We start from the raw sequence: 20117 nt of genomic DNA, 5'->3' as shown, positions 1-20117 counted from the left end.
TTCCTCTTTTAAATTCCACCCGATATGAAAAAAGCAAACATATCTTCTTTTTGTTATTGTTTTATAAAGATGAAAGTTAATTAAATTAAAATTATTAACCAGCACTCTCGGCAACGGCCATATCACGCTGAATACACCGGTTCTCGTCCGATAACCGATGTTAAGCAGCGTCGAGCGCAGTCACTACTTGGGAGGGAGACCACTTAGGAACACTGCGTGCCGTTGGCTTTTTCACTTTTTTTTCCTCTTTTAAATTTTAATAGATATGAAAAAAGCAAACATGTTTTCATTTTGTTATTGTTTTAAAATGATGAAGGTTAATTTGTCTCACTTAATTTAAATTCGAATTATTAACTAGCACTCTCGGCAACGACCATATCACGCTGAATACAGCGGTTCTCGTCCGATCACCGAAGTTAAGCAGCGTCGAGCGCAGTCAGTACTTGGGAGGGAGACCGCTTAGGAACACTGCGTGCCGTTTGCTTTTTCACTTTTTTTTCCTCTTTTAAATTTTAATAGATATGAAAAAAGCAAACATGTTTTCATTTTGTTATTGTTTTAAAATGATGAAGGTTAATTTGTCTCACTTAATTTAAATTCGAATTATTAACTAGCACTCTCGGCAACGACCATATCACGCTGAATACAGCGGTTCTCGTCCGATCACCGAAGTTAAGCAGCGTCGAGCGCAGTCAGTACTTGGGATGGAGACCACTTAGGAACACTGCGTGCCGTTGGCTTTTTCACTTTTTTTTCCTCTTTTAAATTTTAATAGATATGAAAAAAGCAAACATGTTTTTTTGTTATTGTTTTAAAATGATGAAGGTTAATTTGTCTCACTTAATTTAAATTCGAATTATTAACTAGCACTCTCGGCAACGGCCATATCACGCTGAGAACACCGGTTCTCGTCCGATCGCCGACGTTAGCAGCGTCGAGCGCAGTCAGTACTTGGGAATACTGCGTGCCGTTGGCTTTTTCACTTTTGTTTCCTCTTTTAAATTCCACCCGATATGAAAAAAGCAAACATATTTTCTTTTTGATAATGTTTTATAAAGATGAAGGTTAATTTGTCTCACTTAATTTAAATTCGAATTATTATCTAGCACTCTCGGCAACGGCCATATCACGCTGAGAACAACGGTTCTCGTCCGATCGCCGACGTTAGCAGCGTCGAGCGCAGTCGGTCCTTGGGAATACTGCGTGCCGTTGGCTTTTTCACTTTTAGTTCCTCTTTTAAATTCCACCCGATATGAAAAAAGCAAACATATCTTCTTTTTGTTATTGTTTTATAAAGATGAAAGTTAATTAAATTAAAATTATTAACCAGCACTCTCGGCAACGGCCATATCACGCTGAATACACCGGTTCTCCTCCGATAACCGATGTTAAGCAGCGTCGAGCGCAGTCACTACTTGGGAGGGAGACCACTTAGGAACACTGCGTGCCGTTGGCTTTTTCACTTTTTTTTCCTCTTTTAAATTTTAATAGATATGAAAAAAGCAAACATGTTTTCATTTTGTTATTGTTTTAAAATGATGAAGGTTAATTTGTCTCACTTAATTTGAATTCGAATTATTAACTAGCACTCTCGGCAACGACCATATCACGCTGAATACAGCGGTTCTCGTCCGATCACCGAAGTTAAGCAGCGTCGAGCGCAGTCAGTACTTGGGATGGAGACCACTTAGGAACACTGCGTGCCGTTGGCTTTTTCACTTTTTTTTCCTCTTTTAAATTTTAATAGATATGAAAAAAGCAAACATGTTTTTTTGTTATTGTTTTAAAATGATGAAGGTTAATTTGTCTCACTTAATTTAAATTCGAATTATTAACTAGCACTCTCGGCAACGGCCATATCACGCTGAGAACACCGGTTCTCGTCCGATCGCCGACGTTAGCAGCGTCGAGCGCAGTCAGTACTTGGGAATACTGCGTGCCGTTGGCTTTTTCACTTTTGTTTCCTCTTTTAAATTCCACCCGATATGAAAAAAGCAAACATATTTTCTTTTTGTTAATGTTTTATAAAGATGAAGGTTAATTTGTCTCACTTAATTTAAATTCGAATTTTTAACTAGCACTCTTGGCAACGGCCATATCACGTTGAGAACACCGGTTCTCGTCCGATCGCCCTGGTAGCAGCGTCGAGCGCAGTCAGTACTTGGGAATACTGCGTGCCGTTGGTTTTTCACTTTTGTTTCCTCTTTTAAATTCCACCCGAATTGGAAAAAGCACACATATCTTCTTTTTGTTATTGTTTTATAAAGATGAAAGTTAATTTAAATTCGAATTATTACCTAGCACTCTCGGCAACGGCCATATCACGCTGAATACACCGGTTCTCGTCCGATAACCGAAGTTAAGCAGCGTCGAGCGCATACAGTACTTGGGAATACTGCGTGCCGTCGGCTTTTTCACTTTTGTTTCCTCTTTCAAATTCCACCAAATATGAAAAAAGCAAACATATCTTCTTTTTGTTATTGTTTTATAAAGATGAAATTTAATTTAATTCAAATTATTAACTAGCACTCTCGAGAAACGGCCATAACACGCTGAATACACCGGTTCTCGTCCGATAACCGAAGTTAAGAAGCGTCGAGCGCAGTCAGTACTTGGGAGGGAGACCACTTTGAGTATTTCTTCACTATTTTCAAATATGATCACTGAAACCATTATTTTTATACTTTTTGCTTTAATTCAAGCAAATGTAACGATATTCAATCAAAAAACTGTTTAAATTAAATTTTTCAATAAGAAATCGTTGTCACGGATTTTGTATCTTGAAGAAGAAAAACATGCGATTTTTTCGGTACTTTTTTGAATGCATTTTTTTCTGGAGAAATTTTTGACCGAATTCAGCTTAATTCCCTATAAAACACTCATTGAAAGTGATTTCATCTCGATTGAACAATAATTAAAAATTTACCTCGATTTTTAATAACATTTTCAAAATCGACGTTTCACGGCCAAAGAAGCATACTTTGAGTATTTCTTCACTATTTTCAAATATGATCACTGAAACCATTATTTTTATACTTTTATAAAAAACTGTTAAAATTCAATTTTTCAATAAGAAATCGTTGTCACGGATTTTGTATCTTGAAGAAGAAAAACATGCGATTTTTTCGGTACGCTTTTGAATGCATTTTTTTCTGGAGAAATGTTTGACCGAATTCAGCTTAATTCCCCATAAAACACTCATTGAAAGTGATTTCATCTCGATTGAACAATAATTAAAAATTTACCTCGATTTTTAATAACATTTTCAAAATCGACGTTTCACGGCCAAAGAAGCATACTTTGAGTATTTCTTCACTATTTTCAAATATGATCACTGAAACCATTATTTTTATACTTTTATAAAAAACTGTTAAATTTCAATTTTTCAATAAGAAATCGTTGTCACGGATTTTGTATCTTGAAGAAAAAAAACAAGCGATTTTTTCGGTACACTTTTGAATGCATTTTTTTCTGGAGAAATGTTTGACCGAATTCAGCTTAATTCCCTATAAAACACTCATTGAAAGTGATTTCATCTCGATTGAACAATAATTAAAAATGTACCTCGATTTTTAATAACATTTTCAAAATCGTTGAGCCCTCCCGGGAGCGGTGTTGTGACGTCTCAGATGTAACGTAAAATATCAGAGTTTTTCCACAATACCTGACGAACATTTAATTTTTGGGCTTCCGTGGCGCAATGGTTAGCGCGTTCAGCTGTTAATCGAAAGATTGGTGGTTCGAGCACACCCGGGAGAGGTGTTGTGTGGTCTCAGATGTAGCGTAAAAAGTCAAACCTTTTCCACAATACGTGACAACCATTTAATTTCTGAGCTTCCGTGGCTCAATGGTTAGCGCGTTCGGCTGTTAACAAATAGGTTGGTGGTTCGAGCCCATCCGGGAGCGGTGTTGTGACGTCTCAGATGTGACGTAAAAAGTCAAGGTTTTTCCAAAATACCTGACGACCATTTAATTTTTGGGCTTCCGTGGCGCAATGGTTAGCGCGTTCAGCTGCTATTCAAAAGACTGGTGGTTTGAGCCCTCCCGGGAGCGTTGTTGTGACGTCTCAGATGTAACGTAAAATGTCAGAGTTTTTCCACAATCCCTGACGAACATTTAATTTTTTCGCTTCCGTGGCGCAATGGTTAGCGCGTTCAGCTGTTAATCGAAAGGTTGGTGGTTCGAGCCCACCCGGGAGAGGTGTTGTACGGTCTCAGATGTAGCGGAAAAAGTCAAAACATTTCCACAATACGTGACAACCATTTAATTTCAGAGCTTCCGTGGCTCAATGGTTAGCGCGTTCGGCTGTTAACAAATAGGTTGGTGGTTCGAGCCCATCCGGGAGCGGTGTTGTGACGTCTCAAGATGACGTCAAAAGTCAAGGTTTTTCCACAATACCTGACGACCAATTAATTTTTGGGCTTCCGTGGCGCAATGGTTAGCGCGTTCAGCTGCTATTCAAAAGACTGGTGGTTTGAACCCACCCGGGAGCGGTGTTGTGACGTCTCAGATGTAACGTAAAATGTTAGAGTTTTTCCAAAATACCTGACGAACATTTAATTTTTGGGCGTCCGTGGCGCAATTGGTTAGCGCGTTCAGCTGTTAATCGAAAGGTTGGTGGTTCGAGCCCATCCGGGAGAGGTGTTGTGTGGTCTCAGATGTAGCGTAAAAAGTCAAAACTTTTCCACAATACTTGACAACCATTTAATTTCAGAGCTTCCGTGGCTCAATGGTTAGCGCGTTCGGCTGTTAACCGAAAGATGGGTGGTTCGAGCCCATCCGGGAGAGGTGTTGTGACGTCTCAAGATGACGTCAAAAGTCAAGGTTTTTCCACAATACCTGACGACCAATTAATTTTTGGGCTTCCGTGGCGCAATGGTTAGCGCGTTCAGCTGCTATTCAAAAGACTGGTGGTTTGAGCCCACCCGGGAGCGGTGTTGTGACGTCTCAGATGTAACGTAAAATGTTAGTTTTTCCAAAATACCTGACGAACATTTAATTTTTGGGCGTCCGTGGCGCAATTGGTTAGCGCGTTCAGCTGTTAATCGAAAATTTGGTGGTTCGAGCCCACCCGGGAGAGGTGTTGCGGGGTCTCAGATGTAGCGTAAAAAGTCAAAACATTTCCACAATACGTGACAACCATTTAATTTCTGAGCTTCAGTGGCTCAATGGTTAGCGCGTTCGGCCCACCCAGGAGCGGTGTTGTGGGGTCTCAAATGTAACGTAGAAAGCCAAAGTTTTTCCACAATACCTGACGACCATTTCATTTTTGGGCTTCCGTGGCGCAATGGTTAGCGCGTTCAGCTGTTAATCGAAAGATTGTTGGTTCGAGCCCAACCGGGAGAGGTGTTGTGTGGTCTCAGATGTAGCGCAAAAAGTCAAAACTTTTACACATTACGTGACAACCATTTAATTTCTGAGCTTCCGTGGCTCAATGGTTAGCGCGTTCGGCTGTTAACCGAAAGGTTGGTGGTTCGAGCCCACCCGGGAGAGGTGTTGTAGGGTCTCAGATGTAACGTAAAAAGTCATAACTTTTCCACAATACCTGACAACGATTTAATTTCTGAGCTTCCGTGGCTCAATGGTTAGCGCGTTCGGCTGTTAACCAATAGGTTGGTGGTTCGAGCCCATCCGGGAGCGGTGTTGTGGGATCTCAAATGTAACGTAGAAAGCCAAAGTTTTTGCACAATAAATGACGACCATTTAATTTTTGGGCTTCCGTGGCGCAATGGTTAGCGCGTTCGGCTGTGAACCAATAGGTTGGTGGTTCGACCCCATCCGGGAGCGGTGTTGTGAGGTCTCAGATTTGACGTAAAAAGTCAAGGTTTTACACAATACCTGACGAGCATTTAACTTTTGGGCTTCCGTGGCGCAATGGTTAGCGCATTCGGCTGTTAACCAATAGGTTGGTGGTTCGAGCCCATCCGGGAGCGGTGTTGTGAGGTCTCAGATGTGACGTAAAAAGTCAAGGTTTTTACACAATACCTGACGAGCATTTAATTTAATAATTAGTCTAATGCATTTCCTATGGAGGGGTTTGTTTGTTTACGATTAGCTTAATTACTCGACTGCTGTTTGTCGTAGCTCAATGTTTTTAGTATGGTTAGATGGGGGACAAATTGGACTATAACATACTCAAAGGACATCCCCGTATCTCCAGTAGAAACAGAGTTACGAGCCTGCAAAGTATAGTCTAATGCATTTTCTATGGAGTGGTTTGTTTGTTCACGTATTGCTTAATTACTTGACCCTGTTCTTTCGATTAAAAATAATAACATATCTTTAGTGTAGCGGTTATCGCATCCGCCTCACTCTCGGAAGGCCACAGGTTCGAAACCGCGAAGTTTTTTTTTTGCTTGGAACATGCAAAGACCTTTATAATTATCCGAACATTTGTGTCAAGGTCACATTATTTACATCCCCGTATCTCTGGTAGAACCAGAGTTACGAGCCTGCAAAGTTTATTTTCAAAAATCAAAAGTAACCTTCTAACAATAAGTGAGACAAAAAATAAGTTGACGACGATATTGAGGTAGCCTCAAGTTTAAAGTATCCTTGTATGGGGAGCAAAGAGTACTATAACATATCCAAAGGAGATCCCAGTATCTCTTGTAGAACAAGAGTTATGAGCCTCCAAAGTTTAGTGCAAAAATCATAAGTAACATAATAAAAATAAGTGAGACGATACCAAAGTTGACGAACATTTTGCTTAATATCTCGGCCAATGTTTGTCGTAGCTCAATGTTTTTAGTATGGTTAGATGGGGGACAATTTGGACTATAACATACTCAAAGGACATCCCCGTATCTCCAATAGAAACAGAGTTACGAGCCTGCAAACTATAGTCTAATGCATTTCCTATGGAGGGGGTTTGTTTCGTTACGTTTTGCTTAAGTACTCGGCCCCTGTTTGTCGTAGCCCAAAGTTTTTAGTATGGTTAGATGGGGACAATTTGGACTATAACATATCCTAAGGACATCCCCGTATCTCTAGTAGACACAGAGTTATGGGCCTGCAAAATATAGTCTAATGCATTTCCTATGGACGGGTTGTTTGTTTACGTTTAGCTTAATTACTCGGCCCTTGTTTGTCGTAGCTCATTATTTGTAGTATGGTTAGATGGGGGACAAATTGGACTATAACATACTCAAAGGACATCCCCGTATCTCCAGTAGAAACAGATTTACGAGCCTGCAAAGTATAGTCTAATGCATTTCCTATGGAGGGGGTTTGTTTCGTTACGTTTTGCTTAAGTACTCGGCCCCTGTTTGTCGTAGCCCAAAGTTTTTAGTATGGTTAGATGGGGGACAATTTGGACTATAACATATCCTAAGGACATCCCCGTATCTCTAGTAGACACAGAGTTATGGGCCTGCAAAGTATAGTCTAATGCATTTCCTATGGAGGGGTTTGTTTGTTTACGATTAGCTTAATTACTCGACTGCTGTTTGTCGTAGCTCAATGTTTTTAGTATGGTTAGATGGGGGACAAATTGGACTATAACATACTCAAAGGACATCCCCGTATCTCCAGTAGAAACAGAGTTACGAGCCTGCAAAGTATAGTCTAATGCATTTTCTATGGAGGGGTTTGTTTGTTCACGTATTGCTTAATTAATTGACCCTGTTCTTTCGATTAAAAATAATAACATATCTTTAGTGTAGCGGTTATCGCATCCGCCTCACTCTCGGAAGGCCACAGGTTCGAAACCGCGAAGTTTTTTTTTTGCTTGGAACATGCAAAGACCTTTATAATTATCCGAACATTTGTGTCAAGGTCACATTATTTACATCCCCGTATCTCTGGTAGAACCAGAGTTACGAGCCTGCAAAGTTTATTTTCAAAAATCAAAAGTAACCTTCTAACAATAAGTGAGACAAAAAATAAGTTGACGACGATATTGAGGTAGCCTCAAGTTTAAAGTATCCTTGTATGGGGAGCAAAGAGTACTATAACATATCCAAAGGAGATCCCAGTATCTCTTGTAGAACAAGAGTTATGAGCCTCCAAAGTTTAGTGCAAAAATCTTAAGTAACATAATAAAAATAAGTGAGACGATACCAAAGTTGACGAACATTTTGCTTAATATCTCGGCCAATGTTTGTCGTAGCTCAATGTTTTTAGTATGGTTAGATGGGGGACAATTTGGACTATAACATATCCTAAGGACATCCCCGTATCTCTAGTAGACACAGAGTTATGGGCCTGCAAAGTATAGTCTAATGCATTTGCTATGGACGGGTTGTTTGTTTACGTTTAGCTTAATTACTCGGCCCCTGTTTGTCGTAGCTCAATGTTTTTAGTATGGTTAGATGGGGGACAAATTGGACTATAACATACTCAAAGGACATCCCCGTATCTCCAATAGAAACAGAGTTACGAGCCTGCAAACTATAGTCTAATGCATTTCCTATGGAGGGGGTTTGTTTCGTTACGTTTTGCTTAAGTACTCGGCCCCTGTTTGTCGTAGCCCAAAGTTTTTAGTATGGTTAGATGGGGACAATTTGGACTATAACATATCCTAAGGACATCCCCGTATCTCTAGTAGACACAGAGTTATGGGCCTGCAAAATATAGTCTAATGCATTTCCTATGGACGGGTTGTTTGTTTACGTTTAGCTTAATTACTCGGCCCTTGTTTGTCGTAGCTCATTATTTGTAGTATGGTTAGATGGGGGACAAATTGGACTATAACATACTCAAAGGACATCCCCGTATCTCCAGTAGAAACAGATTTACGAGCCTGCAAAGTATAGTCTAATGCATTTCCTATGGAGGGGGTTTGTTTCGTTACGTTTTGCTTAAGTACTCGGCCCCTGTTTGTCGTAGCCCAAAGTTTTTAGTATGGTTAGATGGGGGACAATTTCGACTATAACATATCCTAAGGACATCCCCGTATCTCTAGTAGACACAGAGTTATGGGCCTGCAAAGTATAGTCTAATGCATTTCCTATGGAGGGGTTTGTTTGTTTACGATTAGCTTAATTACTCGACTGCTGTTTGTCGTAGCTCAATGTTTTTAGTATGGTTAGATGGGGGACAAATTGGACTATAACATACTCAAAGGACATCCCCGTATCTCCAGTAGAAACAGAGTTACGAGCCTGCAAAGTATAGTCTAATGCATTTTCTATGGAGGGGTTTGTTTGTTCACGTATTGCTTAATTAATTGACCCTGTTCTTTCGATTAAAAATAATAACATATCTTTAGTGTAGCGGTTATCGCATCCGCCTCACTCTCGGAAGGCCACAGGTTCGAAACCGCGAAGTTTTTTTTTTTGCTTGGAACATGCAAAGACCTTTATAATTATCCGAACATTTGTGTCAAGGTCACATTATTTACATCCCCGTATCTCTGGTAGAACCAGAGTTACGAGCCTGCAAAGTTTATTTTCAAAAATCAAAAGTAAAATTCTAACAATAAGTGAGACAAAAAATAAGTTGACGACGATATTGAGGTAGCCTCAAGTTTAAAGTATCCTTGTATGGGGAGCAAAGAGTACTATAACATATCCAAAGGAGATCCCAGTATCTCTTGTAGAACAAGAGTTATGAGCCTCCAAAGTTTAGTGCAAAAATCTTAAGTAACATAATAAAAATAAGTGAGACGATACCAAAGTTGACGAACATTTTGCTTAATATCTCGGCCAATGTTTGTCGTAGCTCAATGTTTTTAGTATGGTTAGATGGGGGACAATTTGGACTATAACATATCCTAAGGACATCCCCGTATCTCTAGTAGACACAGAGTTATGGGCCTGCAAAGTATAGTCTAATGCATTTGCTATGGACGGGTTGTTTGTTTACGTTTAGCTTAATTACTCGGCCCCTGTTTGTCGTAGCTAAATGTTTTTAGTATGGTTAGATGGGGGACAAATTGGACTATAACATACTCAAAGGACATCCCCGTATCTCCAATAGAAACAGAGTTACGAGCCTGCAAACTATAGTCTAATGCATTTTCTATGGAGGGGGTTTGTTTCGTTACGTTTTGCTTAAGTACTCGGCCCCTGTTTGTCGTAGCCCAAAGTTTTTAGTATGGTTAGATGGCGACAATTTGGACTATAACATATCCTAAGGACATCCCCGTATCTCTAGTAGACACAGAGTTATGGGCCTGCAAAATATAGTCTAATGCATTTCCTATGGACGGGTTGTTTGTTTACGTTTAGCTTAATTACTCGGCCCTTGTTTGTCGTAGCTCATTATTTGTAGTATGGTTAGATGGGGGACAAATTGGACTATAACATACTCAAAGGACATCCCCGTATCTCCAGTAGAAACAGATTTACGAGCCTGCAAAGTATAGTCTAATGCATTTCCTATGGAGGGGGTTTGTTTCGTTACGTTTTGCTTAAGTACTCGGCCCCTGTTTGTCGTAGCCCAAAGTTTTTAGTATGGTTAGATGGGGGACAATTTGGACTATAACATATCCTAAGGACATCCCCGTATCTCTAGTAGACACAGAGTTATGGGCCTGCAAAGTATAGTCTAATGCATTTCCTATGGAGGGGTTTGTTTGTTTACGATTAGCTTAATTACTCGACTGCTGTTTGTCGTAGCTCAATGTTTTTAGTATGGTTAGATGGGGGACAAATTGGACTATAACATACTCAAAGGACATCCCCGTATCTCCAGTAGAAACAGAGTTACGAGCCTGCAAAGTATAGTCTAATGCATTTTCTATGGAGGGGTTTGTTTGTTCACGTATTGCTTAATTAATTGACCCTGTTCTTTCGATTAAAAATAATAACATATCTTTAGTGTAGCGGTTATCGCATCCGCCTCACTCCCGGAAGGCCACAGGTTCGAAACCGCGAAGTTTTTTTTTATAATTATCCGAACATTTGTGTCAAGGTCACATTATTTACATCCCCGTATCTCTGGTAGAACCAGAGTTACGAGCCTCCAGAATTTAGTCTAATGTATTTCCTATGGAGGGGTTTGTTTGTATACGATTAGCTTAATTACTCGACTACTGTTTGTCGTAGCCCTAATTCTTAGTATGGCTAGATGGGGGACAAATTGGTCTATAACATACTCAAAGGACATCCCCGTATCTCCAGTAGAAACAGAGTTACGAGCCTGCAAAGTATATTTTCAAAAATCAAAAGTAACCTTCTAACAATAAGTGAGACAAAAAGTATGTTGACGACGATATTGAGGTAGCCTCAAGTTTAAAGTATCCTTGTATGGGGAGCAAAGAGTACTATAACATATCCAAAGGAGATCCCAGTATCTCTTGTAGAACAAGAGTTATGAGCCTCCAAAGTTTAGTGCAAAAATCATAAGTAACATAATAAAAATAAGTGAGACGATACCAAAGTTGACGAACATTTTGCTTAATATCTCGGCTCTACGACAAACAGGGGCCGAACCACCAACCTATTGGTTAACAGCCGAACGCGCTAACCATTGCGCCACGGAAGCCCAAAAATTAAATGCTCGTCAGGTATTGTGTAAAAACCTTGACTTTTTACGTCACATCTGAGACCTCACAACACCGTTCCCGGATGGGCTCGAACCACTAACCTATAGGTTAACAGCCGAACGCGCTAACCATTGAGCCACGGAAGCTCAGAAATTAAATGGTTGTCACGTATTGTGGAAAAGTTATGACCTTTTACGCTACATCTGAGACCCCACAACACCTCTCCCGGGTGGGCTCGTACCACCAACCTTTCGATTAACAGCTGATCGCGCTAACCATTGCGCCACGGAAGCCCAAAAATTCAATGTTCGACAGGTATTGTGGAAAAACTCTGACATTTTATGTTACATTTGAGACGTCACAACACCGCTCCCGGGAGGGCTCAAACCACCAGTCTTTTGAATAGCAGCTGAACGCGCTAACCATTGCGCCACGGAAGCCCAAAAATTAAATGGTCGTCAGGTATTTTGGAAAAACCTTGACCTTTAACGTCACATCTGAGACGTCACAATACCGCTCCCGGATGGGCTCGAACCACCAACCTATTGGTTAACAGCGAAACGCGCTAACCATTGAGCCACGGAAGCTCAGAAATTAAATGGTTGTCACGTATTGTGGAAAAGTTTTGACTTTTTACGCTACATCTGAGACCCCACAACACCTCTCCCGGGTGGGCTCGAACCTTCAACCTTTCGATTAACAGCTGAACGCGCTAATCATTGCGTCACGGAAACCCAAAAATTAAATGTTCGTCAGGTATTGTGGAAAAACTCTGACATTTTACGTTACATCTGAGACCTCACAACACCGCTCCCGGATGGGCTCGAACCACCAACCTATTGGTTAACAGCCGAACGCGCTAACCATTGAGCCACGGAAGCCCAAAAATTAAATGCTCGTCAGGTATTGTGTAAAAACCTTGACTTTTTACGTCACATCTGAGACCTCACAACACCGTTCCCGGATGGGCTCGAACCACTAACCTATAGGTTAACAGCCGAACGCGCTAACCATTGAGCCACGGAAGCTCAGAAATTAAATGGTTGTCACGTATTGTGGAAAAGTTATGACCTTTTACGCTACATCTGAGACCCCACAACACCTCTCCCGGGTGGGCTCGTACCACCAACCTTTCGATTAACAGCTGATCGCGCTAACCATTGCGCCACGGAAGCCCAAAAATTCAATGTTCGACAGGTAATGTGGAAAAACTCTGACATTTTATGTTACATTTGAGACGTCACAACACCGCTCCCGGGAGGGCTCAAACCACCAGTCTTTTGAATAGCAGCTGAACGCGCTAACCATTGCGCCACGGAAGCCCAAAAATTAAATGGTCGTCAGGTATTTTGGAAAAACCTTGACCTTTAACGTCACATCTGAGACGTCACAATACCGCTCCCGGATGGGCTCGAACCACCAACCTATTGGTTAACAGCGAAACGCGCTAACCATTGAGCCACGGAAGCTCAGAAATTAAATGGTTGTCACGTATTGTGGAAAAGTTTTGACTTTTTACGCTACATCTGAGACCCCACAACACCTCTCCCGGGTGGGCTCGAACCTTCAACCTTTCGATTAACAGCTGAACGCGCTAATCATTGCGTCACGGAAACCCAAAAATTAAATGTTCGTCAGGTATTGTGGAAAAACTCTGACATTTTACGTTACATCTGAGACCTCACAACACCGCTCCCGGATGGGCTCGAACCACCAACCTATTGGTTAACAGCCGAACGCGCTAACCATTGAGCCACGGAAGCCCAAAAATTAAATGCTCGTCAGGTATTGTGTAAAAACCTTGACTTTTTACGTCACATCTGAGACCTCACAACACCGTTCCCGGATGGGCTCGAACCACTAACCTATAGGTTAACAGCCGAACGCGCTAACCATTGAGCCACGGAAGCTCAGAAATTAAATGGTTGTCACGTATTGTGGAAAAGTTATGACCTTTTACGCTACATCTGAGACCCCACAACACCTCTCCCGGGTGGGCTCGTACCACCAACCTTTCGATTAACAGCTGATCGCGCTAACCATTGCGCCACGGAAGCCCAAAAATTCAATGTTCGACAGGTATTGTGGAAAAACTCTGACATTTTATGTTACATTTGAGACGTCACAACACCGCTCCCGGGAGGGCTCAAACCACCAGTCTTTTGAATAGCAGCTGAACGCGCTAACCATTGCGCCACGGAAGCCCAAAAATTAAATGGTCGTCAGGTATTTTGGAAAAACCTTGACCTTTAACGTCACATCTGAGACGTCACAATACCGCTCCCGGATGGGCTCGAACCACCAACCTATTGGTTAACAGCGAAACGCGCTAACCATTGAGCCACGGAAGCTCAGAAATTAAATGGTTGTCACGTATTGTGGAAAAGTTTTGACTTTTTACGCTACATCTGAGACCCCACAACACCTCTCCCGGGTGGGCTCGAACCTTCAACCTTTCGATTAACAGCTGAACGCGCTAATCATTGCGTCACGGAAACCCAAAAATTAAATGTTCGTCAGGTATTGTGGAAAAACTCTGACATTTTACGTTACATCTGAGACCTCACAACACCGCTCCCGGATGGGCTCGAACCACCAACCTATTGGTTAACAGCCGAACGCGCTAACCATTGAGCCACGGAAGCCCAAAGTTAAATGCTCGTCAGGTATTGTGTAAAAACCTTGACTTTTTACGTCACATCTGAGACCTCACAACACCGCTCCCGGATGGGCTCGAACCACCAACCTATTGGTTAACAGCCGAACGCGCTAACCATTGAGCCACGGAAGCTCAGAAATTAAATGGTTGTCACGTATTGTGGAAAAGTTTTGACTTTTTACGCTACATCTGAGACCCCACAACACCTCTCCCGGGTGGGCTCGAACCTTCAACCTTTCGATTAACAGCTGAACGCGCTAATCATTGCGCCACGGAAGCCCAAAAATTAAATGTTCGTCAGGTATTGTGGAAAAACTCTGACATTTTACGTTACATCTGAGACCTCACAACACCGCTCCCGGATGGGCTCGAACCACCAACCCATTGGTTAACAGCCGAACGCGCTAACCATTGCGCCACGGAAGCCCAAAAATTAAATGGTCGTCAGGTGTTGTGGAAAAAACCTTGACTTTTTACGTCACATCTGAGACCTCACAACACCGCTCCCGGATGAGCTCGAACCACCAACCTATTGGTTAACAGCCGAACGCGCTAACCATTGAGCCACGGAAGCTCAGAAATTAAATGATTGTCACGTATTGTGGATAAGTTTTGACTTTTTACGCTACATATGAGACCCCACAACACCTCTCCCGGGTGGGCTCGAACCTTCAACCTTTCGATTAACAGCTGAACGCGCTAATCATTGCGCCACGGAAGCCCAAAAATTAAATGTTCGTCAGGTATTGTGGATAAGTTATGACTTATTACGTTATATCTGATACCCTACAACACCTCTCCCGGTTGGCATCGAACCACCAACCTTTCGGTTAACAGCCGAACGCGCTAACCATTGCCCCAAGGAACCCCAAAAATTAAATGTTCGTCAGGTATTGTGGAAAAACCTTGAATTTTTACGTTACATTTGAGATCCCACAACACCGCTCCCGGGTGGGCTCGAACCACCAACCTATTGGTTAACAGCCGAACGCGCTAATCATTGAGCCACGGAAGCTCAGAAATTAATTGTTGTCACGTATTGTGGAAAAGTTTTGACTTTTTACGATACATCTGAGACCCCACAACACCTCTCCCGGGTGGGCTCGTACCACCAACCTTTCGATTAACAGCTGAACGCGCTAACCATTGCGCCACGGAAGCCCAAAAATTCAATGTTCGACAGGTATTGTGGAAAAACTCTGACATTTTATGTTACATTTGAGACGTCACAACACCGCTCCCGGGAGGGCTCAAACCACCAGTCTTTTGAATAGCAGCTGAACGCGATAACCATTGCGCCACGGAAGCCCAAAAATTAAATGGTCGTCAGGTATTTTGGAAAAACCTTGACTTTTAACGTCACATCTGAGACGTCACAATACCGCTCCCGGATGGGCTCGAACCACCAACCGATTGGTTAACAGCCGAACGCGCTAACCATTGAGCCACGGAAGCCCAAAGTTAAATGCTCGTCAGGTATTGTGTAAAAACGTTGACTTTTTACGTCACATCTGAGACCTCACAACACCGCTCCCGGATGGGCTCGAACCACCAACCTATTGGTTAACAGCCGAACGCGCTAACCATTGAGCCACGGAAGCTCAGAAATTAAATGGTTGTCACGTATTGTGGAAAAGTTTTGACATTTTACGCTACATCTGAGACCCCACAACACCTCTCCCGGGTGGGCTCGAACCTTCAACCTTTCGATTAACAGCTGAACGCGCTAATCATTGCGCCACGGAAGCCCAAAAATTAAATGTTCGTCAGGTATTGTGATAAAAACTCTGACATTTTACGTTACATCTGAGACCTCACAACACCGCTCCCGGATGGGCTCGAACCACCAACCTATTGGTTAACAGCCGAACGCGCTAACCATTGCGCCACGGAAGCCCAAAAATTAAATGGTCGTCAGGTGTTGTGGAAAAAACCTTGACTTTTTACGTCACACCTGAGACGTCACAACACCGCTCCCGGATGGGCTCGAGCCACACACCTATTGGTTAACAGCCGAACGCGCTAACCTTTGAGCCACGGAAGCTCAGAAATTAAATGGTTGTCAGGTATTGTGGATAAGTTATGACTTTTTACGTTACATCTGAGACCCTACAACACCTCTTCCGGTTGGGCTCGAACCACCAACCTTTCGGTTAACAGCCGAACGCGCTAACCATTGCGCCAAGAAAGCCCAAAAATTTAATGGTCGTCAGGTATTGTGGCAAAACTTTGGCTTTCTACGTTACATTTGAGATCCCACACCAACCGCTCCCGGGTGGGCTCGAACCACCAACCTATTGGTTAACAGCCGAACGCGCTAACCATTGCCCCAAGGAACCCCAAAAATTAAATGCTCGTCAGGTATTGTGTAAAAACCTTGACTTTTTACGTTACATTTGAGACCTCACAACACCGTTCCCGGATGGGCTCGAACCACTAACCTATAGGTTAACAGCCGAAGCGCTAACCATTGAGCCACGGAAGCTCAGAAATTTAATGGTTGTCACGTATTGTGGAAAAGTTTTGACTTTTTACGCTACATCTGAGACCCCACAACACCTCTCCCGGGTGGGCTCGAACCTTCAACCTTTCGATTAACAGCTGAACGCGCTAATCATTGCGTCACGGAAACCCAAAAATTCAATGTTCGACAGGTATTGTGGAAAAACTCTGACATTTTACGTTACATCTGAGACCTCACAACACCGCTCCCGGATGGGCTCGAACCACCAACCTATTGGTTAACAGCCGAACGCGCTAACCATTGAGCCACGGAAGCCCAAAGTTAAATGCTCGTCAGGTATTGTGTAAAAACCTTGACTTTTTACGTCACATCTGAGACCTCACAACACCGCTCCCGGATGGGCTCGAACCACCAACCTATTGGTTAACAGCCGAACGCGCTAACCATTGAGCCACGGAAGCTCAGAAATTAAATGGTTGTCACGTATCGTGGAAAAGTTTTGACTTTTTACGCTACATCTGAGACCCCACAACACCTCTCCCGGGTGGGCTCGAACCTTCAACCTTTCGATTAACAGCTGAACGCGCTAATCATTGCGCCACGGAAGCCCAAAAATTAAATGTTCGTCAGGTATTGTGGAAAAACTCTGACATTTTACGTTACATCTGAGACCTCACAACACCGCTCCCGGATGGGCTCGAACCACCAACCCATTGGTTAACAGCCGAACGCGCTAACCATTGCGCCACGGAAGCCCAAAAATTAAATGGTCGTCAGGTGTTGTGGAAAAAACCTTGACTTTTTACGTCACATCTGAGACCTCACAACACCGCTCCCGGATGAGCTCGAACCACCAACCTATTGGTTAACAGCCGAACGCGCTAACCATTGAGCCACGGAAGCTCAGAAATTAAATGATTGTCACGTATTGTGGATAAGTTTTGACTTTTTACGCTACATATGAGACCCCACAACACCTCTCCCGGGTGGGCTCGAACCTTCAACCTTTCGATTAACAGCTGAACGCGCTAATCATTGCGCCACGGAAGCCCAAAAATTAAATGTTCGTCAGGTATTGTGGATAAGTTATGACTTATTACGTTATATCTGATACCCTACAACACCTCTCCCGGTTGGCATCGAACCACCAACCTTTCGGTTAACAGCCGAACGCGCTAACCATTGCCCCAAGGAACCCCAAAAATTAAATGTTCGTCAGGTATTGTGGAAAAACCTTGAATTTTTACGTTACATTTGAGATCCCACAACACCGCTCCCGGGTGGGCTCGAACCACCAACCTATTGGTTAACAGCCGAACGCGCTAATCATTGAGCCACGGAAGCTCAGAAATTAATTGTTGTCACGTATTGTGGAAAAGTTTTGACTTTTTACGCTACATCTGAGACCCCACAACACCTCTCCCGGGTGGGCTCGTACCACCAACCTTTCGATTAACAGCTGAACGCGCTAACCATTGCGCCACGGAAGCCCAAAAATTCAATGTTCGACAGGTATTGTGGAAAAACTCTGACATTTTATGTTACATTTGAGACGTCACAACACCGCTCCCGGGAGGGCTCAAACCACCAGTCTTTTGAATAGCAGCTGAACGCGATAACCATTGCGCCACGGAAGCCCAAAAATTAAATGGTCGTCAGGTATTTTGGAAAAACCTTGACTTTTAACGTCACATCTGAGACGTCACAATACCGCTCCCGGATGGGCTAGAACCACCAACCTATTGGTTAACAGCCGAACGCGCTAACCATTGAGCCACGGAAGCTCAGAAATTAAATGGTTGTCACGTATTGTGGATAAGTTTTGACTTTTTACGCTACATCTGAGACCCCACAACACCTCTTCCGGGTGCGCTTGAACCACCAGCCTTTCGATTAACAGTTGAACGCGCTAATAATTGCGCCACGGAAGCCCAAAAATTAAATGTTCGTCAGGTATTGTGGGAAAACTCTGACATTTTACGTTACATCTGAGACGTCACAACACCGCTCCCGGATGGGCTCGAACCACCAACATTTCGGTTAACAGCTGAACGCGCTGACCATTGCGCCACGGAAGCCCAAAAATTAAATGTTCGTCAGGTATTGTGGAAAAACTCTGACATTTTACGTTACATCTGAGACCTCACAACACCGCTCCCGGATGGGTTCGAACCACCAACCTATTGGTTAACAGCCGAACGCGCTAACCATTGCGCCACGGAAGCCCAAAATTTAAATGGTCGTTAGATGTTGTGGAAAAAACCTTGACTTTTTACGTCACATCTGAGACGTCACAACACCGCTCCCGGATGGGCTCGAACCACACACCTATTGGTTAACAGCCGAACGCGCTAACCTTTGAGCAACGGAAGCTCAGAAATTAAATGGTTGTCAGGTATTGTAGATAAGTTATGACTTTTTACGTTACATCTGAGACCCTACAACACCTCTTCCGGTTGGGCTCGAACCACCAACCTTTCGGTTAAGAGCCGAACGCACTAACAATTGCGCCAAGGAAGCCCAAAAATTTAATGGTCGTCAGTTATTGTGGCAAAACTTTGGCTTTCTACGTTACATTTGAGATCCCACACCACCGCTCCCGGGTGGGCTCGAACCACCAACCTATTGGTTAACAGCCGAACGCGCTAACCATTGCGCCACGGAAGCCCAAAAATTAAATGGTCGTCAGGTGTTGTGGAAAAAACCTTGACTTTTTACGTCACATCTGAGACGTCACAACACCGCTCCCGGATGGGCTCGAGCCACACACCTATTGGTTAACAGCCGAACGCGCTAACCTTTGAGCCACGGAAGCTCAGAAATTAAATGGTTGTCAGGTATTGTGGATAAGTTATGACTTTTTACGTTACATCTGAGACCCTACAACACCTCTTCCGGTTGGGCTCGAACCACCAACCTTTCGGTTAACAGCCGAACGCGCTAACCATTGCGCCAAGAAAGCCCAAAAATTTAATGGTCGTCAGGTATTGTGGCAAAACTTTGGCTTTCTACGTTACATTTGAGATCCCACACCAACCGCTCCCGGGTGGGCTCGAACCACCAACCTATTGGTTAACAGCCGAACGCGCTAACCATTGAGCCACGGAAGCTCAGAAATTAAATGGTTGTCACGTATTGTGGATAAGTTTTGACTTTTTACGCTACATCTGAGACCCCACAACACCTCTTCCGGGTGCGCTTGAACCACCAGCCTTTCGATTAACAGTTGAACGCGCTAATAATTGCGCCACGGAAGCCCAAAAATTAAATGTTCGTCAGGTATTGTGGGAAAACTCTGACATTTTACGTTACATCTGAGACGTCACAACACCGCTCCCGGATGGGCTCGAACCACCAACCTTTCGGTTAACAGCTGAACGCGCTGACCATTGCGCCACGGAAGCCCAAAAATTAAATGTTCGTCAGGTATTGTGGAAAAACTCTGACATTTTACGTTACATCTGAGACCTCACAACACCGCTCCCGGATGGGTTCGAACCACCAACCTTTCGGTTAACAGCCGAACGCGCTAACCATTGCGCCAAGAAAGCCCAAAAATTTAA

The 20117-nt window shown here is 43.1% G+C and overlaps 1 non-coding gene and 5 pseudogenes across 1 annotated transcript; all 6 read left to right on the top strand.

Moving 5' to 3' along the window:
• Positions 1-109: 109 nt before the first annotated feature.
• LOC149652483 (5S ribosomal RNA) lies at positions 110-228 on the top strand (annotated as a pseudogene).
• A 137-nt stretch (positions 229-365) lies between these two features.
• LOC149652482 (5S ribosomal RNA) lies at positions 366-484 on the top strand (annotated as a pseudogene).
• Positions 485-621: 137 nt separating this feature from the next.
• On the top strand, positions 622-740 carry LOC149652481 (5S ribosomal RNA; annotated as a pseudogene).
• Positions 741-1337: 597 nt separating this feature from the next.
• LOC149652480 (5S ribosomal RNA) lies at positions 1338-1456 on the top strand (annotated as a pseudogene).
• Positions 1457-1593: 137 nt separating this feature from the next.
• On the top strand, positions 1594-1712 carry LOC149652479 (5S ribosomal RNA; annotated as a pseudogene).
• Positions 1713-5714: 4002 nt separating this feature from the next.
• Positions 5715-5787, top strand: TRNAH-GUG (transfer RNA histidin (anticodon GUG)). Its single transcript has one exon. It is a non-coding gene; the product is annotated as a tRNA-His (tRNA).
• The last annotated feature ends 14330 nt before the right edge of the window (positions 5788-20117 follow it).

The sequence above is a fragment of the Phalangium opilio genome, unplaced genomic scaffold (genome assembly GCF_054372755.1).
Source record: "Phalangium opilio isolate 3A_F unplaced genomic scaffold, DU_Popi_V2 ptg000082l_1, whole genome shotgun sequence".
Classification (NCBI taxonomy): Eukaryota; Metazoa; Arthropoda; class Arachnida; order Opiliones; family Phalangiidae; genus Phalangium; species Phalangium opilio.
This window is presented reverse-complemented; position numbering and strand designations above follow the sequence as displayed.